The following is an 18787-nucleotide window of genomic DNA, read 5'->3' as shown; positions in this document are numbered from 1 at the left end:
CTCCTAAGTGTCCTTGGTTAGGGAAGACCAAATCTTGTGATTCATTAGTTGGCTGTGAATTGCTCAAATTGTTTGGCCTTGTTTAATTATTTTGTTTCAATTTCCGTTATTCTACTTGTCAAGGAATTTCCCTAGCTTCTTACTATCTTGCCTCACTCAATATGCCAAGTCCCATCATTACTATCTAAGCCACAGGAAGAATGCCAAGGCACCTAGCAGGAAGGTGTGCAGTCCCTAGTGTGGTTTGAATCAGTAAAGGAATAAGATGACTGAGAGATGGGTGTTCGTGATTTCAAACATTTAGAGGAAGAGAGCCAGTAGTTAATGAGTGCCACTTCGGGGTCCGGTACTGTGCAAGATACTTTCTCATATTACTTCATTTGATCCTCAGAACACCCCTGTTACATGGGAATTATTCTGCCTATTTTGCAGTAGGAAACCATGGCTTAAAAATATGCCCATTGTTCAAATTAAGTGGTAGATCCAGTTTTTAATCAGTCATTCATTCAAAATAATTTTTGAGCACTCTGGGTCCTTAATACATATGTGAACTAAGTAGACTAAGATCTTTACTGGAGCTTACAATCTAGTGTGGGTAATATGCAAAAAACTTAACACAAAATCATATGGTAAGTTAAAAAGTCATAAGTACTGCAGGTAAAAAAAAATAGAGAAGGGTAAAGGGAAGGAATAGCTTGAAAAGTGGGTTTTAAATAGGATGGTTTTCTCACACTATCCAGAGTTCTAAAAGTTGTTTGTCAAGGAGTAATCTGTTTTGCTTACAGGATCTCTAAACTTAAGGTCTTCCTGACTTTGTAGTTACAGCTAGTGAACGGGCAGAATTGAAGGGTCTTTTTCACAACTCGTCCTACATGCATGGGAATTTCAAGGAACTAGAGACCCCACTCCACCCCCACCTTCATCATTGCTAACTACCACACCCATCTTGAATTTTGCCTGGAATTCCTTCTTTAACTCAACAAGCAATTAACGTGCGAGGCTATTTGATGAACTGCCTGAGAGCTGCAAAACCTGGGATCTAATTTCAGGTCTGCCATTAATTAAAATTTGACCTTGAAAAGTTTTCTTCTCTACTCGGGGCCGATATCTCCATCTGATAAATGAAAAGTATTGGCATCTGAGAACAATTCAGCTTTAACACTTTGTGGCTACAAAATTATGCTGGAAAAATTCTAGAATGTCCCAGTTAAAATTGTTTTAGCAGAGAAACTGGGCCTTAGGAGAGAGATTTATGTTTTCACTTATCTTAATGAGGTTTCAGAATCAAACTTCTCTTTTAAAATCAACCCAAAACATCACCTGGCCCAGATCACAGCCCTGCCTTCTTTTGAATAAATAGTAGGAGCAGGTGCTCTGCCATGGATGGAGCAGCCTAACAGGACTGCCGGTTCATTTCCAAGGGTAGCTCAAGGTGTTGGAATGACGCCGCAAGGCCCCATATGGCTTGGGACCTGGTTACCTTAGCAATCGCTTCCCTCCCAACGCAGTGTCAATTAACAGGCAATTAAAACTCTCAACTGCTCAGCTAATGGTCCCCAGATCGAAGTGCCAGAGCATGAGAGGCAGGAGGTTTTCATCCTTTTAAAAAATTTTTATTATATTTTTAAACTTCTAAGATCCCCTTGGCTCTGGAACCTGCCACATTTATGAATTCTGGGATTGATATATATTTCATCATTTTTATTTGTTATTTGGTTTGTACATTTACTATATTACTTACATGCTTAAAAAAGACACGAAACTTTAATGGCTTCCAATCATTCATGGAAATAAATCTGAAATTTTCTGCTTAATTTTCTCTAAACCCTCCTTAACATAGTCCCACTCTCACTGACCAATCACATTTTCCACACATCCTTTCACTCATTATTTATATTCCTTCTACCCCAAAGTCTACATTTTTGTCCGCCAGGCAAAATCTGCCAATTTGGAAAGCCCAGTTTTGGGCCAATATTATGATCAGTCCAGTTCTCAATTATGATTCTGAGTATCAGGTGTAACTAGAGTTAGAATAATTTTATTTCACTTATTCATAAAAATTATCCTTATCAATTTTTTCTCCACAAACAGATTAAGACTCCTGGAGGGCAAGTGCTATGTTTTATATTTTATTTATGTCCTCAGACCCTAACTAGCACAGTGGCACTCATCATTGAGGGAATTCCCCACTTAATAGGGAATTTAGAAATTGTTGCTATTACATGCTATTTGATGGAACTGGACATTTGGATATTTGGGGCAATGAGCTTAGAATCATGCAACCTTAAGCCTTTAAAGCATTAGGGACCTTTGGGATTAATATACCAAATTTGTCATTTTACAGACCAAAAATACCCCAAGATTTAAATAGAGGCAGTGACTTTCCCAAAGTTAAACTATAAGTAAATCAAAAGCTTGAATCTAATCCCAAGTCTTCTGACTTAAAATTCATGTTCTTTTCCCATCCCCAGGAGTCTGAAGCCTTTCCCCTGTGACACGTTTGACAGGCGATGTTCGCTGACCGAGGCTCGCCCTTGGGCACAGCCGGAGTTGCGTACAGGAGCTGGAGGGGACACTGCGGCAGCACCTCTCTACGATGCCCAAGAACGATGTCATGATGCGAACGGGAGTGACGTGAATACAGCTGTCACCTTGCTTCTTCTCTGATTTTTTAAAAGTTGCGAATGTCTGTACTTCAAATATTAGAATCAGGTGACCTCTAAAAAACCGTGACTCTGCACGTGAAGCTGTGTCTTTTGACCACCATTCAATAATGTATCACGAGCTCACACTGTTAAAATTTCACTTTGTGTCGTCAGCTGGGTAGGCTGCCGAGAAGGTGTAGGTCAGGTCGAGGCTGATTCTTCCACAGCCTCTGACGTACAAATTCCAAAGCACAGGCACGACACAGAAAAATGGAACCCTGGGGACATGGCCGGTGCGGAGAGGGCGCTGGGCAGCGGGAAAGGGAGCCTGGGCCGGGTGCAGGGCTGTGGGGCGCAGCTCAGGGCCGCCGCAGCAGGGCAGGCAGATGAACGGGCTCAGGGGGCGGGCGGGAAGCCCAGGGGCGCTTAGTCATGAGCTAGAGGGGCATGGGCAGCTTGTGAGTGGGGATTAGCAATTACTCTTGGGTAGAAATGGTTAGAAAGGCAGAAAAAGTGTCACGATAAAGGTGGGATTGAATGGCTGGGTGTGAGAAAGGAAAGACAGACGGAGGCTGCTCGCTTCGGCAGCACATATCCTGAAACTGGAACGATCAGAGGGGGTTAGCATGGCCCTGCGCAAGGATGGCGCGCAAATTCGCGAAGCCTTCCATGTTTTTTCATTGGAGAGAAAAAGGGACATCTGCAATATTTTAAACAAAAATAAAATTAAAAAAAAAAAAAGAAAGCTGGAGGGAAGAAAAAAGGGAAGGGGATTTTTTTAGTGTAAAATGGGCCAGTTTCTGCATTAGGCACTTCACATGCTTTCTCTCATTAAAGAGGGGGACAGACATAGTGTAGGGGTTGGGAACAGAAAGGACACAAAGGAGCTCCCCAGGGGTTGCTCGTGTGTGTGTGTGTGTGTGTGTGTGTGTGTGTGTGCACGTGTGCGAGTGACTGTCACACAGAATCCTCCTTGCTCCACAATCTTTGGTGAATGACTGTTGTTCTACCCAAGTAGGAAACAGATTCTACAGAACCAGTAACATAACTGTACTTGTAATAAAATGTCAAAGGTTGCTTATAAATCACTCAGCAAAACAAAAGTGAACAATTTATGTGCCTCAAAAGTAAAATACATTTCAAGTACTTTAAATGACTCTGTGCCTCAATTTCATCATCTGTAAGAGGGGATAATAAGAGCAGTTTTATTTTAATATTTTATTGCTATACTTATATAGTTTTCTTTGAGATAATTATAGTACCTACATAATAGAATTGTTATGACTAATAAGGAGGTTAATATTTGTAAAGTTGCCCAGCACATTGTGCTATATACATGTTTGTTGAATAAATAAAAGTAAAATAGCAGTAGGTTCATAGGTTGTCAGTATTCAAGAGAATGGAGGGACTACTGGCCAAACCATTTCTTTTAAGAAACTCAGTTGATTTCCAAAGAAGGGAAATGATTCACCTATAGTCTTTCTTCACAGTTAAATTGGGGCAGAGGGAGTAGCAATAAAGTCTCCTGATTTCTAATACTGTATACTTTTTACTAAAACACACACAATAGGCAGCAATACAGTACAGATTTGACAATACTACAAACTTTAACACTTCACCAGAATATTGGCTTTTGGAGGGCTGTGTCTTGTCTACCTCTGCATCCACAGTGATAATCTAAACTCTGGGTAATCTGATGAACTAATGAATTAATTCTCATTTGAGGCACTAAAAGCTCATCGAGGCTTAGAATTGATAAAGTAGGAATGTTTTGAATAAAAGTAACTTTTTAGGTATGACAGTTTTTCTAGTCGCTTTCAAATCTTGCATGTAAAATCCACAGCCCCACATCTAACACAGAGCAACTCTCAATAAATGCCAGCTATTATTTTTAGGCACTTGCCTACAGGCCAAGATATGATGGTGTAACTTGGCCACTAGTTCAAAGACACTGCCAAGTCTGTTGCTCTTTCCTTTGTAGATGTTGGCAGATAGCAGTTTGGGGGAAACATCTGACATGGCAGAAAGGGGTTGCAAGGAGGTGATAAGCTATTGCCCAAATGTTGGTCACTGTTCCATTTAACAGTAATTGATTTTTTTCCATATCAATTAAAAGCAATCAGCCCTGCAGAATTTCTCAATCCATATTGTCCCCTGCCCCCCCTTTAGAGTTTTAAGATGTTTGTTTCCTGTTAGCACTATTTTTATTCAGTTGGATCCCATTGGGGATTTTATGCACTTTTCCTGTTTATTTGTCTTCCTGTTTCTCAAAACAGGACTTAAAAGATGAAGATGAACAATTGGAAAGCACTTTGTAATGACCTTTAAAAATTATTATTAAATATTTCAAGGTTTTCACCTGGCCAACCCTTCATTTCACAACATTTAAGGGGCAGATGAGAGGAAACTAACAGGGTTTCTGAGACTTCCGGGCTGCCACAAAAGCTTGCTCTTGCCTGATCTGAACTCTTCACCAGTTAATTCTTTCACTGGAAGCATTCAACTCTTTGGCATGTTTCTCACTCTGCCTCTTGGGTAGCAAATGATTCCACGTTCTAGCTGTGTGCTCTTAGGCAATGTTCTTACCCTCTCTGAACCTTAGGTTCCTGTTGTACATGGAGGAAGTGTCCTATGATGAGGAAATTAGAAAAGAGGGTCTGCGGGGAACAATGAAGACAGAACGCAGAGAATACATTAGCACCAGTGGTTATGCCAGGAGGATATTCATGACGGCAGTCAGTGCAATCAAAAGACCGGAATGGAAACTGACTCACTCACCAGCTTTCAGGTAAATAACTTAACGCTTATTCTTCATCATAACTCTTGATTTTAATATCTCATATGCATTTCACTCTTGGAGTCAACTTTGTAAACTTGCAGCTCTTTCTTATACTTTAACAAATTTTCAGCCCCAGAGATCTACAATCATTGATCCTTCTACTGTTTTGCTCTCTTTGTGTCTCTTCATGCCTCTTTCCCTAGCTCCCTTTATCAAATTTGCCTAACAAGACCCAAAGCTGGCTAAATTCAATACTCACCTACACTGTGACTGCACACATGCAGCTAAATGTAACTGGAAAATATCAATTAACCATGTTGTCTGGTCTCACTTGAAATTCATGATCACACATTTCAGAGGGGCCTGTAGTGAGGCCTAGTAATACCATTAAATTTCCCTCGTCCATTTAATCTCTTATTTGGTTATGTTCCACACTCTCTCCTATCTCTTCCGACTTCCGATATCTATTCTCCAAACTCACTCTCAGCTGATGACCTTGCTTCTTCATTTGGAAAAGAGAAATTGGAAAAAGAAAGGAACTTCAATATGCTTCTACTACTACTTCTACCACCACATCTACCTCTTCAACGCCATCCGTACCCATAGAGTTACTACAGCCGAACCTTCTCTTTTATCTAAGGTCAACTTTCAGACTCATGCCCTAGATCCCACCATTTCTTACCTACATGGCGACATCCCACTAGTATGTCTCCCTTCTCTGTTCCATACAATCAGTTTTTTCCCCTCTCTGTTGAATCATTCACATACGCATACAAAGATACTTCAATCATCTCATCTTAACAACAAGCAAAACAAACTCTTCCTGACGTTCACCTACCACCCCACTACTCTGTTCACTTTTACAGCAGAGTTTTCCAAAGAGTTTTCCATGCTAGCTGTCTGATTTCTCTCTCCCACGCCTCTTTTTTTCTCTGTACTCACTGTGCTTGAATTTTGTTCCCGCAATCTCATTGGAAAAAAGAAATTAGAAAGGTATCCATGTTGTTAAATTCAGTGGTTCTGTCTGGATAGAAGCATCAGGAACTATTGACCCATGTAATTATCCCTTGCTTCAAACAACTCTTTTACTTGACTTCTGGAATACCATTCTCTCTTGGTTTTCTTCCTACATCACCAGGCACTCCTGTTTAATATCCTTTGCAGTCCCTCTTCATCTCCCCAACCTCTCTATACTGGACTGCTCCAGGGATCACCCTGCTGTCCCCATCTCTTCTCTGTTGATATTCATTTCCAAGGGGGTATTGTTTAGTTTCAAGGCTTTAAGTACCATCTATGTGCTAACACTTCCAAAATATTTATCTCCAGCAGAACCTCCCACTTAAACTCAATATTCATGTAGCGAACTGTCCACTGAGCATCCACTTGGATGTCTAAAAAGCATCTCAGCCTTAACATGTCCTAAATCAAACTCTTGGTCCCCTTCACCCTGCTGACATACTTCTCCTCTAGTCTTCCTCATCACGGTACATCGCAACTCAATCCTTCTAGCTGCTCAGATCAAAACTCATCATTAAACCTCCCCTCTCATTTCTCATATCCTGTCAATGAGCATATCTCATCAGTTCAACCTTCAAAATAAATCCAAAATTTGACCACCTTCTCAACTACCACCCCCTCAATACAATAGACATATGTGAGATTATGTTACTTCTGGTCTTAAAACCTTTGAAGAACTTTCCATTTCCCTCAGAGAAAAACATTACAGTGGTCGACAGAGCTCCAGGCCTACATGACCCGGCTTCTCTCACCTCTCAGACATCATCTCCTGGCGCCCCTGCTCTCTCTAATTGAGCTGTTTCAACCTCTGTCCTATTTCTTAAACACACAAGGCACATTTCTGCCTCAGGGTCTTTGTACTTGGTGTTTTTCTGCCAGAAATGGTTTTATTCCTTAGCCTCATGGCTTGCTTCTTGCTCCTTCAGATTTCAACTCAAATATCGTCTTCTGAACGAGGCCTTCTCTGTCCACACTACACAGCACAGTGCTAGTATGTACATGCGTCCACTCCTCCTTCCTCCCCTGACTCTTAATCATGCTTAATATTTTTCCCTCGGCACTTACCATTATCTGGTGCACAATATATTTCTTGGTTAATTTGTCTTTCCTTCTGTTTTCTTTGATTATTTTGCTCATTGCTATATCCTTAGTATCTAAAATAGGGTTTAAAAAGCAGCAGTTTTCAATAAATATTTAATGAATAAATAAATGAATGAGACTAATGTGTTAAATTGATTCATATATGTGCACTGGAATCGGTGTTTTGTCTGAGCATTTTCCAGCTTTTGCTAGGACTGCCCCTCTCCCCCATCCCTGCAGTTACTTAGGGAGCAGCTATGTTTTACAGTGTGATTCTGAACCCCTGGCTACAGTTGATGGGCCGGGGATGGACACCCTGGGTCAATTGTTTCTTCCTTGGGAATTTGGTACTAGAACTAAGGGAGCTCTGCCATTTAATGGCACCATAACATTTTTTCACAGCTGCTGCAGATCTTATTTTCAGCCAAGAGATCCAGATACAGAGGTTCCTATCAAAAAAGGAAAATAAACTATCAGAGGGAAACAGAGGTGACAGATGGCAAAGAAGCTCTGTAGTGCTCTAGTCTCCATTATAAGTTGTTTCAGGTCCAAGGAGATCCTTGCCCTTCCTGCTACATTAAGGAAAACACCAGCTCAATATCTGCCATTCTGATGGTGGTTAATAAATATAATTTTATCTGAACCTTGAGGGGGAGGGGATCATATCTACATCTGTTTAATCTCAAGATCTTCACAGTAAGACAAAGCAACCTAAGCTGCAAAAATAAATGTTTTATAAACATTGACATCTCACCAAATTTGACAAAGAAGGGATTCCGTTTTGTTTTCTCTTTGTCTTGGAATGCAGTGTGATGTAACGAAAGGACAGTTAGCCCCCAAACAGGAAAACTGAGTTCTGGTTCAGCTGTAAACCTGGGCTGGGTATCATTCCTCTCTAAACCCGTTTTGTCACCTGTAAAAGAAAGGGACTGGATTAGGTGGTCCGTGGACTATTTTCCAGGTCTAGATTTTAGAAGGTGGAGTCCTTAATGATATAGGGCACTATATGGAGACATGTTCTTTTCTTGTTGTTAAATACTTCAGATGTTTTAAACATTTGTCTCTTTTGTGACTGCAGTGGATCTGAACCCCTGCGTCTGTGGGGAGTTTTCTACCTCATATGTCTTGGTGGGAGACAGAAGTTGTCTTCCACTATAGGCACTGCAGAACTCAAATATTCACGTTCCCATTTGTCCTGTGCCTAGTTTTAGGTTACATGATGGAAACTAGGGCCACCAAGACCTAAGACCAAATTGGAGAGCTTGTAATTAGCTGGGTTCAGGTGCAGCTTCCAGTGTTGACCATTGTCATCTTCCATGTCAAGGCTGAAGAGTACAGGGCACTGCTTGGCATCCAGTGTTTATGGAGGGCGTGTGGGGTACACAGAGCACTAGATCGGTAACATAATGACTGTGGTCCCAGCAGGCCCACAGGTCCCACTTTCCCCCTTCTTCCTGCTTCTGTGATTCTGTGAGCCATCCAGCTCACTGTTCGTTCAATAAGTTCCTTTCTTACTTAAATTTGTCACAGGTGGTATCCCCCAGCCAATTTCTGTAAATAATAACCCTGACCGAAAAATCAGATTAAACAATGGCTGATCGGTTCAGCCCAGCTAAACTGTGTTCAGTACCCAATCAGCATTTAACTATGTGAAAAGCATTGGACTCTGAGCTACATCACATTAAAAATAATAAAAATGTCAATACCTTTTTATTTTTCAATGGGTAGTGTTTCAGAGTCATTTTTCTCTCTTCTAAGTAGGCAGTAGGCAGGGTAGAAATTATCTTCCTTTTAATGTCTTATTCATTAATTTAACAAATAAATTTTGATCACTTAGTACCAGCCACACGCTTTTCTTGGCACTGGGGTAAGAAAAAAATTGATGAGGTTCCTGCCTTCAAAAAGTTTACATGCTGTTAAATGGTAACTTTTATGTGATGCCTATTTTACCACAATTAACAAAATAGTTGATCTAATAGTCTATACCCTTTAAAATGTTTCTATGCTCTAGAGAAACAGAAAGCAAGTAAACAAATAAAAAAGGATAATTACAGATTGTGATGAACTTTCAGCAAATAAAAAAATCAAGGTATACGATAGACAGACACTGGGAAAGAAGGAGGGTCAAATGGAGAGCGACCTTACCTGCGAAGGTCTTGGAAGACTCCTCTGAGGATGGGACTTGTTAGAGAAGGTGGGGTCAGTTATGTGAAGGGTGAACTGTTCCAGACAGAGAAAAGTGCACGTTCAAGGGCACTGAGGCAGGAAAGAGCTTGGTGCGTTGGAGGAACAAGAGGCCAGTGTGCTGGAGCCTTGTAAGTGAGGGGCACTGAGGAAACTAAGGCACAGAGGTCAGAGAACTTGCCCAGGTTCTCATGCCTCAGGACACAGTCTCTCTATCACATCTGTTGTTTGCAGGGCAAAATTGGCCGGATCACCTGGCTAGACTGGAAATTCCTTGAAGTAGGCCCATGACTTATTAACTTCCTTTCTTTCTCTGCAGTCGTGACTAGTGCAGTCTCTAACAGAGCCGGTGATTTGTCTGATTAATCAGGGATATGAATTAAGAACTGATTGAACTTAAGGTGACTTCATGGAAGATAAGTGATTTCTATGGACTCTTTATTCTTAGTCTTCAAAATCAACTAATAAATTCACCATCCATTTACTTGCCAGGACCACAGTTTAACGAGGGCACACAGTTCTTAATCTTGTGCAGCATTTTTAGCTGCCTTGGACTGGCCTAGCGCCACCGTTTCAGATCTCATGTGCAGATGGATGCTGATGTCAATGCGCACATACAGGCAATTGGAAAACAACATTAGAATTTATTTCAGCCCTACTGAGAAAATTTCCCAGAAGCATTTTCCTATTATTATAGTCTGTCACTATTATAACTAAACTGGAAGAGCCACTTAGGAAATAAATTTCTTGGTAATGAGTAACATTGACATAAATGTCACAAATCCAAAGGTGATCTGAGGACAACAGAAATAAGTTCTTGAGAAAGCAAAATAAAACTGTGAGTTCTGTTCCATGCTAGCCCCTCCTTATGACATCCCTGATGTTTGGATAATATATTCCATGCATTTTCAGCTCTCTCCAGTATTTATATATTTATGTCTACATGTATGCATATACCTTGTATATATATGTATGTATTCATAAGAGCTTTACAGCCATGCACGGCATAAGGATGATTTAGTCAACAATGGACCACTATGATGGTGCCATAAGATTATAATAGAGCTGAAAAAGTCTTATCACCTAGTGATGTTGAGCCATTGTAATGTTGTAATACAACATGTTTTTCACGCGTTGGTAACGATGCTGGTGGAAACAGACCTACCATGCTGCTAGTCACATAAAAGTACAGCACATACAATTTTGATAAAGTGAATTTATAAAATTTTTAATGGATCCTGCGTATGGTGCCATATCTAAGAAACAGTGGCCAATTCAAGGCAACAAAAATTTTCTGATTTTTTTTTCTGGGAGTTTTATAGTTTTAGGTGTTACATTTAGGTCTATGATCCATTTTGAATTCACTTTTATATATGTTGTAAGATATTATCAAAGCTCACTTTTTTTGCCTATGGATATTCAATTTTCTCATGCCGTTTGCTGAAGAGACTTTTTTTTCTGAATTACCTTTTCTCTTATGTCAAAAATCACTTGCTATATACATGTGGGTCTCTAGATTTTCTATTCTGCTTGTTCTATTTATCTTTACACTACTACACCGTCTTGATTACTGTAACTTTATGATAAAATTTGGAGTCAGGTAGTGTAATTCCTCCAAGTTTGTTCTTCAAAGTTGTTTTGGCATTTCCAGATGAGTCAGCTTGTCAATTTCTTTTTAAAAGTCCTGCTGGAATATTAATTGAAATTGCTTATAATTCATAGATTAGCTTGGGAAAAATTAGCATCCTAATATTAAGACTTCCAATCCTTGAACATACAATCACCTCAATAAATACATTAAAACATATTTGCTTGGAAATCTTCCTGGTCTGCTGTTACTCAAGCCACTCCATATTTTATTTTTTCATTTAATGTTAACATGGTTGTTATTTTTCCATACTTTTACTTTTAACCTGTTTATATATTTATATTTAAACTGTTTTTCTTGTGGCAGCATATGGCTCAGTCTGCTTATCTAATCTGATATGATGATTTCTGCCTTTTAATTGGGGTGCTTAGACCATTTACATTTAATATGATTATTCACATGATTGGGCTTTAATCTGCTATCTTGGCATTTCATTTCTATTTGTCTCATCTGTTTTTTGTTTCTTTTTTCTTCTTTTTCTACATTGTTTTGGATTAAATGAGTATTTTTTTTTAAGATTCTATTTTATTATATTCTTTGTTGACGAATTATAATTATTTGTGGTTTTTATTTTACTTATTTATTTATTAAATCTTTAACCAAGAATGTTTATTGATTTTAGAGAGAGGAAGAGGGGGAGAAAGAGAAAAGGAGAGAGAGAGAGAGAGAAGCTTCGATGTGAGAGGGAAACATTGATTGGTTTTCTCTTAATGTGTCGCAACCTAGGTATGTGCCCTGACCTGGAATCAAACCCGTGACATTTGGTGGATGGAATGATGCTCCATCCAACTCAGCCAACCAACCAGGGCTGTGATTTTATTTTAATGGCTGCTTTAGGGCTTATTTTATTCATCTAAACTTTTTCTAGTCTATCTTCAGGTGATATTATATCAATTCACATCAAGTTTTTGAAACTTACAAGAGTATATTTCCACTTCCCCTCTCTTGACTCTGGGCTATTATTGTCATACAGTTAACTTCTACATATGTTATAAACCCCACAGTTTATTGTAACTATTTTTGTTTTAAAATGTGAATTATATTCACAGATAATTAAATAATAAAGTTTTTTCATATTTATTCCCGTTGCTACCATTGCCCCCTCTTCAGAGCCTTCCCTTGCTCACTACCTTTTTCAAAGCAGTCTTAGGAGGAGTACAATTTAAAAACTATGGATAGAACCTTCTTTTCTGGCTCTAGCCAAAGTTGGTTTATCTTGCCTTGTTGTCAATAAAACTGGGAAGCAGCTGGCTACTAAAAGCGCATCGAAGGTTGTCAGTGTGGAAGCAATAAAAGGACATTATCCTTCCAAAAAATTATCAAGCTCTTTACAATTTGCTGAATCATTTTATACCACTTCTGTTTGCTGAAATACATGATGCTTATAAAACACAATGCATCTGGAAAACTTGTCAGCTTTCCTTCATCACTAGGCTGTTGGAAACTCCAAGGGGAGGTGACAAGATAATTTGGACACTCATCACCCCTCAGCCCTTGGCACTGCTATTATACCCTGAGAGTGCCAAGATCTTGGCAGTCTCTGGATTTGGTTGTTTGAGTTGCAGGTGCTGTGGACGGACAGCCTAACAGGTGACTATTAGGAACCTGGCACTTATAGATCAGTTTTTGGAAAAGAGAGAAGATATAGACACTTTTTATTCTCAATGTTGGCCTTGATGCAAAATATGAAGTTGGCACAGAAAGCTGATATAAGTGGGCAGGTGCCTGGTACCATCTTTCCCACATTTGCCAGCTGTTTTTTCTTGGCTGGTGTCACCAGAAAACTTGTCCTGATACCATCAGACACACAGGCGTGTGCAGACATGGTGAGGCTCTGGCATAAGCAACACACCTAGGCTGGCATAGGAACATGGGCATAGGTCAGGGTGCCCTTTCCCAGTCCTGCCTGGACAGTGAAAGTCACCAGGCTTTTGGCTAATAGTTCTAATACCATACCTTCCAAAGAGGTCACCTACAGCCATATAGATGCTGACTAGTGAGGAGCATAGTTCAGGCTGAAGCTGGGGAAGAAGCTGCCCCTAACCCCGTTAACATTTACTGATTGGCACAAGGCATCATTTCAGGGGCTAAGAGTAGTTCACAGCAGTATGATCCAGGTCCTTAACCTCAAGGTATTCAAACTGGTTGGTAACGAATAGTAAAAGGTGATCAAGAGATAGATGATAATAAAAAAAGTAGTGACTTAATGAGGCAACACATTCACTGCCGAACGACAATTGTAGATGGTCAATTTATGGAGATCAGGACAAGTACAGACTGGCTATGCCTGGGTGGTTTTTAGAAGGCAAAGATGGGCTGATTTTTAAGTGAGATAAAGTCTTCAGAAATGGTCATTTAGTACAGAAATAGTGAACCAATTTGAAGGAGATAAAATCAAGCACTTAGTACTAGAAACCAAGTGTTTTGGGCAGAAAGAGACCAAGAAGGAAGCTTAACATCACCATATCGGTTTTGGTAACAGAGATTATGGGTAACATAGCTGTGAAAAACATGGGTTCTGAAGCTTTGTTATTTACTGGCTAAGGTAACCTTGGTCAAGTTTTTTCACTCTTTAGACCTTGGTTTCTCATCTGTAAAATAGGAAGAATAATATTACTAAATTTCTTCAAAGGGTTATAAAAGGACAAAATGCATTTACATATAGCAATTAAGCACATGGCAGTGTCTGACACAGTAAATAGTTTATAAATATCACCTAATATTGGTGGTTTTATCCGTGATAGTAAAGTTTGTTGGGAACAATACTTTGAAATAAAGTTGAAAATGGGTTGTGGAGTTTCTCTTTTGAAATTCAATAAATGTCACATTTCTAGTAAAAAAAAAAAAAAAAAAAAAAAAAAGGTGGTGAACTGCAAGGTCTTAGCAGTATCTTCTTTTCACATGAGGCACCTGAGGCTGAAAGATTATACAACCAGGTAGTGGCAGAGCCTGGGGGCAAACGCAGGTGTTCTGATCTCCTGTCCTGCCTCCCCGCCTCCCACCCTGCAGCACAGCCCGAATTTACAAAGCCAGGGATGGTGGGTGTGGTCACCGAGGGGCTGGACTGGGCAGATTGGAACTCAAGTTCATCTGAATTTGTTATCGTTCTTTTGATTCTGGGTAAACTGTGATTTTTTTCCAGCATTCTTTACGCAGTTGCCTGCCAGCACCTGATAGTCAGAGGGAGGAGCAGCAGTGAAGGTCTGGCATTTGTCAGTGAAAAATGCCTAGTACATCCCATAAGGTTCTGGCGGTCAGCCCAACCCTGGGCGAAGCACTCCCCGCCCAGGCTTCAGGTCAGCAGAAAGTGATTCATTTTGGTTATGCACTTGAAAAAAGCAGGAGAATCACTGGGCTTTAATGAGCATATTTAATTGGTGCTTTTTCTCAGGAGAAGCGAACATGTCCTCTTGATATCTGTCATATGAAGAGGGGAGAGGAGACTCCCAATGACCTACACACAAACAGGGCTCCGTTTCAACCATAGAAGACAGAGTCGTGGGGACGTGCCGGCCTGTCAGGAAGAGACATTTTTAGTAGGAAGGTTGCCTGAGAAAGAGCCCTGTCCTTACAGAAAGCTGGAGAGGGGATCATGGTCAGGATAGCTGTCCTTGGAGCCAGGGTAGATTCCTTAGGTATGAGCCAGGATGTGTTGCTTGTGTACATGCGTGTGATGTATATTTTCCAAGTGACCAAAGACATTGCAGAGGCCTCTTTCTTGTTAGTTGGATACCATAGTGTTCTCAGCCTGGCTGTGATGCCTGGATCAAGAGAAACTGAAGATCTTATATATTTAAATCCTCGTATGTTCATTAGATGCTTACTGCCTAAAGGTGAAATTGACAGAGTCCCTGCCTCCTAGAAACTCACGGTCTGCTCAGAGAGACACATAGTGCCATGCAGTACATACTTCTTGGGGTAGCCACTCTGCTCACAAGGGTCTTATGTTCTCTAAATGGAGGCCCCTCAGGCCCAGGGGAGGTAGGCCTCTAGTGGGGCTATATAGTGTGGATAACTTTCCAACTCTTAGAATTGCAAATTGGTCCAAGGCTAGACACTGGATATAAGCTGGTCCCATCTAGTTCCTCTCTGTTTGTCTGTTGGTTTTTCTCCCCCCCCTTTCTCTCTCTTCTCACTCTCTCATTTAAAACTAAGAACAAAAGAGATAGAGACTAGGTGTTATTGGAATCAAACTGCATTAGTGGCAGTACTCTGGGCAAAAGGTCTATGAATCCCAGAATTTTCTTTCCTTTCCAAAGTCAATACACCCTTCAGTTCTGGAGGATGCTTGCCAGTCTTTTCCAATAACTTTTGTTGCATAGGTTAGTTTGAATTGGTCTTTTGTTACTTGCATTTAAGAGGCCTGATTCATATAAGTGATATGAGTAAAGAGGGTGATCAGTAGAAAATCTGTAGAAATAATAAAAAAGCTGTAGTCCATTTGCACAATGGAATACTATGTGGCCATAAAAAAGAAGAAAAGCTTATCTTTTTTGACAGCATGGATGGATCTGGAGATTTTTATGCTAAGTGAAATAAGCCAGTCAGAGAAAGACAAATACCATATGATCTCACTTATATGTGGGTCCTAATGAACAAAATAAACTGGTGAACAAAATAGAAACAGAGGCACGGATACATGGAACAATCTGACAGCTGTCAGAGGGGAGGGGGGAGGGGCACACTGGATGAAAGGTGAAGGGATTAGCCAAGGGACATGTATGCATAACCCATGGACACAGAGGACAGAGTGGTGATAGCCAGAGGGAAGGAGATGCGGGGGCTGGGTGGAGGTGGGCAAAGGAGGGGGGCATGAGGACATCTGTAATAGTGTTAACAATAAAAATAAATAAATAAAAAGATAATCTGTGGAAATAACTAGGGTTGGGGCAAAAGGGAGAAAGGACAGCTAATCTCACTCTAGATGCCTCTTTCAAAAATAAAGGGAGGCTGCACATCTAGGGACTCTCACAGAACAGAGCTCGAAAATGCAAAAGATGTTGCACATTTATCAATTTCCTGGTATCTACTAACAGCATGGTAGAGTAAAGGAGTTCTAACTTGGGAGTCAGAGTTATTGTTTTGGTTCTAGTTCTTCTATTAAAATCCTGAATGACATTGGCCATATTGCTCCCTCTCTCAGTCTCGGTTTCAATATATGTGAAACATAGAAAATGAGCTTAATCTCCAAGGCCCCTTCCAACTTTATGGCCAGTGACTGGTAGAAATTATAGATTATGATATGCATCTACCTAGGCAATAGTAAAATAGGTCCAATATCCCCAAAGATGTAGAAAATTACTAAGTACTATGCTTTACAAAGAGATTAGGAGCTGGACTAAGAGTTCCTGCCATCAGTTGGAGGCCATCTATTGTTAACTCTCACAACAGGATATTTTTGTCCACCTTTTTTCAGTGTACATACCTGATAAGTTTTCAGTAGAAGACAGAATTGCCATAAATAATTATTAATTGTAATATTAATAATAACTAAATATTTTGAGTGCTTACTGTCAGCCACTATACTAAGTGTGTGGCTTGCATGGTCTCATTTAATCCTCTCAACAATGAAAGGTAGAAGCTATTATTTTCCACATTTTATGAGTGAGGAAATTGAGGTTTAGAGAAAAAGTTGCCCAGTGTTACACTTCATTTCAGGCCTGCCTGCCTTCAACATTTATGACCTTGATATACTATGGTGAACTTCTTCAATATAACACCTGTGTCATACTTACTACTTATCAAGTATTTACTATGTGTGAGAAGGTGGGTTAAGAGTTTATAAATAAAGGTAACATTTTGGAACAAGGGTTGGAAGACCGATTTTGGACTCATGATTCTTAAGAACTTTCTGGCCATGAGTGCTATCCAAAAATGAGAGGAATTGACCAGAGAGGTCACGAGTTACCTGCCACTTAGATGTGTTCTCCTCCCATCTCCTAACACAAATGATACTTAGAGGAGAAGTTTCAAGAAAGTAAGAATCGTTGTGCTGGGGAAAGAGAGTAAAAATGAGCAACGCATGAGCTCTCTTGCATTCTGAGCTCCTATGAAAATGCTGAGGAAGGCTCTTCAAGATATGGCCTGGGGGGGGGGGGGGGCGGGGTGATGGTGGTGGTGGAAATAACTCTTAGGCCTATCAGAAAAGCTGTCAAGGAACATGGAGTATTAACAGGGTTAGCCATGCAATCACATGACTTTTTTTCTTCCACACACTGTAAATCAATAGAATTAATGAAATGAACTTGAGCCTAACCTCTCACTGAGAGAAGGGATACAGTTTATCATGTATATGAATTGTGCGATTGGTAGGCCTCCTGCAGCTCAGTCAAGGATTGATCTTTGCTACTTTGCAATGCAAACCCCAGTTCAATTATTCCTTTTGCAACATGATTTTCCTTGAGTGTCAGATAAAACCCAATGCTTCAGTGTATGACCTCAGCTAAGAAAAAGATCATGGTGTAAAACACAAATAGTCCCCTGGCTACTAAATTTCTACCACAGGTTTGGATATTCTAGAAGGAAGAGTAAATGTTGCTCCTCCTTAATTTGTTCTCAAATAGAATCCTTTGTCTTTTTTTTTAGTGCAGTCGATGGACCTGCAACAAGGCATTTTGTTATCCTAAAAGGATATGAACAGGACTTCTGACATTAGTATTCTTGAGTTTGTATAATCTTAAATGGGCTCAAGCTTTGAATATATGAATGAGCATGGAATTATATGGGACCTTTCTGAATGACCAAATGAGACTAAACTAGGGCCCCCAAATTAACATTTAGTTTTCTATTAGACAAGCTGTCGTTTATGCTTAGTATGTCAATGTGATCTATATGATCATGAAGTCCAACGACTTTAGGTACAGATGGGACAACTGAGGAATAAGTAGAGGGAGTTACTTTCCCAAAGTTACATGACTACAGCAGCATAATTGGGACTAGAGGGACTGACCCTGCAGTGCACATTCACCCAGGGCTCTTTACAATATTCTCACACTCCTGCATCAAGTCCCATCCACCATGGCCAAGTATGAGCCGTGGACAGAACTGGGCAATGACTTACCTTCATGAGCACTGAGGTGGAAGTGGAAGTGGCAGGTTTCTCAGCTCAGAGCTGGATGATGTACGGTTAATTTGGGATGACTTCTTGGGGGCTTTTGAGGCTCCACGCTGCTTCTTTAGCCAACCAGTGTAGGATGGGGCAGAGCCTGAAGCAATGATTCGCCTACATAGGGAAGGTTCTTGTTTAAGTACTTGGGTGCACAGCTGAGGTGAGAACAATTTCTTCAAGCATGAATTTTCATGGGAGATTTTTCTTTCTTCTGAAAGAGAGTAAGAGGTTCGTATCTGCATCTAGCAGGAGAAAGGGTGAGAAAAAAGGATGGGCTCCAGGCAGACACTGAAGAATTGTTTTCCTGAAGTTCTCCAGGAGCCAAT

The 18787-nt window shown here is 40.3% G+C and overlaps 1 non-coding gene across 1 annotated transcript; it reads left to right on the top strand.

Moving 5' to 3' along the window:
• Positions 1-3217: 3217 nt before the first annotated feature.
• On the top strand, positions 3218-3322 carry LOC148092908 (U6 spliceosomal RNA). Its single transcript, XR_015714733.1, has one exon. It is a non-coding gene; the product is annotated as a U6 spliceosomal RNA (small nuclear RNA).
• The last annotated feature ends 15465 nt before the right edge of the window (positions 3323-18787 follow it).

Source organism: Miniopterus natalensis, chromosome 6 (assembly GCF_054644295.1).
Source record: "Miniopterus natalensis isolate mMinNat1 chromosome 6, mMinNat1.hap1, whole genome shotgun sequence".
Lineage (NCBI taxonomy): Eukaryota > Metazoa > Chordata > Mammalia > Chiroptera > Miniopteridae > Miniopterus > Miniopterus natalensis.
Note: the sequence above shows the minus strand (reverse complement) of the source record. Positions and strands in the feature narration are given on the sequence as shown.